Here is a 2,626-nt window from a genome sequence, read left to right on the forward strand (position 1 = left end):
TACTGGTGCTCAGGGTTGGACTAGGAAATGAAGAGCCCAACGGGGATATGCAGTAGTAGGGGCCCATGTTTAGGAGTGTGGCCAGTCTCTAGGGGGTGCATAGTCTCGGTCCCTTGATAAATATATATATTAAATACTGTTAGTGCATGCATGCACTGGCGTATCTATAATGGGTCAATATTTGAACGAGAAAAGAGAGACTCTGTGTTAGGGCACGCTTAAAATAAAACTTAACTTTTAATTAGAATATGATAAGATTGTGGTACACCGACAAACACACATATAATATTTTGGGAGAAGGTCATAAAGAATTTTAACCTCTCTCCTGAGAAAAAAGATTATGAATAAGAGTAACAATTCTCCAATTAATATTGGTATCTAAGGTGACAGTGACACCTACGATGAAAATATCAGAAATACAATTTCAAAATAACGAAAAAAATGTCAACATGTGTCACAACTGCATTTGATATGAAATTTGGACTAGGAATTTTGGTCCATTGACCAATGCCTATTGTGATGATGTATCCTGGTATCCTGGTAGGGGTTAAACTGCTATTGCTGGGTTTATGGTCAGGATGTATAGTGAAAGAAATAACTCTATATGAGTATAGGATCAGACAGATTGAAAGAGGAATATAGATATGAAATCGGTAATGGTCAAAGGTTGCTCCAACACTTCTGCTTTTCACATGAGGATAAAGGTATTTATTACTGCACCTGAGATTCCCTAGTGGTCTCCCATCTAGGTACTATTCAGGCTCCTCACTGCTTAGCTTCCAAGATCAGGCGAGATTAGGCGTAACCAGTGAGATATGGCAGTAATATCACATATGTTGTGAATGAGAGGGTGTAAGGTTATTGGCACATACCAATGGAAGTACTTCTGCTGTCCATTATTGTGCACAGTCTCTCTGTTACTTTCGTATTGCAGAGAAATTATATGACTGGCATATATAGAGTGTACGGAAAAAGTAAGATATAGAAAACCAATAAGTTCAGGGCCCGCCTTCTGCTGTTCACTGTCATATAAAGATATAGCGAACAGTGGATGAGAGGGGCAGGTTACCTGGGCTTGTTGAAAATAAGTGTGGAATTACACAGGTATCTTAAAGTTTCCTGATACACAACCAAATTCAAGCTATTGGAGATATCCCATGGTCATATGTGATCCAAAAAAAAAGTTTTTTTAAAGCAATAAGTTGTGGTTTGTAGACATAAATAAACCATCTACATAACAGTATTAGAAATACAATGTAAGAATAACACTGAAAAACATTCACTGAACACGTTGAATATTTAACATTATAGTTGAAAGGATAATAGAGAAATAGCAGATTGCCAGATATTAGATAATTGAATATCAAAAATTAAGTTAATTATACTATACCAGGAAGTAGGTGGGCTAACCGTGCACTGTTCAGCACCACTAAACGCAGACGGCCGTTTCACCTGAAGGTGGCTTGTTCACTGTGTAAGGTAGAAGTGGAAGACTGTCTATTTAAAGCCAATATGGGGGAGTGGTCTCATTGTAGGGACCAATCACAGGGAGGAAAGAGTGAATCATATGATGTTCATGAGGTATTGAGTGCCTCACTTCCGGTTTTAAAAAACGGAAGTGGTGTCAGATCGTGTCATATCTATACAGTTTGTATAGCTGTAAGGGCTTTGGATTAAGCTGAGATGGGTGTGGGTGGGGAGAGATGAATGTATGGGCCTGGATGCTAAGGCCACGATCAGGGCAGAGGCTCCATGATCGGAAGGCCTAAGGTCAAAAGACTACTCAGTGATGCGTCACTTCATAGTAATGCGTCACTTCCGGTTTCAAAACCCGGAAGTGGCGCGGGACCCGTCGCGTCTTAATTCTGTAAGCGGCTGGGTTCAGATTTGAAGTGGGCCCCAATTAACTATATGAACGTAGGGGGGAATGACCGGTAACATGTTGTATGACCAGGGTAAACACGCCGCAATCGGAGCATTAACTCCATGACCGGAAATAGCGTCAGAGCGCATAGTTTCCGCTATTGGATTCAGCTAGGGTGAGTGTGAGCTAGCAGAGCTACCTCACTTCCTGTTTAGTAGCCAGGGTGATGGGGCCGCGAATGGAGCAATTTCTCCGTGACCGGAAATGTCGTCAAAACACATCATTTCCGCTATCGGATTAAAACAGAAAGTGTGTACTTGTAGCGTTACATCCCTTCCTGTTTTGGAGAAACAGGAAAAGGGAGGTACTAGATGCAACCATTCTCATAGTACAAATCAGACACGTGATATTGTTTATATTAATCCGGTTGCTAGATGACCATAACTCAGTGAGAAGGGTAACGTTTTTAACAAAATTAGAGTTAAGGTGAGTATCATAGGTGTATAATAACTCCTCTCTAAGGTCTATCTGCGGCTGAATGGGGTTTGGGTTGAAATAAATAAAATTAATATAAAAATAAAAATATAGGAAAAATGAAATAAATAAATAAGTACGCATGAAGAGAGATGGAAAATACGATGATTTGTGGTCTGGGTATTAAGGCCATAATCAGAACATCAAATAAGTGGCCGGGGGTTGCATAGGGGCACACATTTATGCTGTAAGATTGATACAAAATGTAGACTAGCAAGACTGCATAGT

General features: G+C 40.1%; 1 pseudogene; it reads right to left on the reverse strand.

Annotated features, from left to right (window-relative positions):
* Positions 1-708: 708 nt before the first annotated feature.
* On the reverse strand, positions 709-827 carry LOC134930690 (5S ribosomal RNA; annotated as a pseudogene).
* Positions 828-2,626: the final 1,799 nt, after the last annotated feature.

The sequence above is a fragment of the Pseudophryne corroboree genome, chromosome 5 (genome assembly GCF_028390025.1).
Source record: "Pseudophryne corroboree isolate aPseCor3 chromosome 5, aPseCor3.hap2, whole genome shotgun sequence".
Classification (NCBI taxonomy): Eukaryota; Metazoa; Chordata; class Amphibia; order Anura; family Myobatrachidae; genus Pseudophryne; species Pseudophryne corroboree.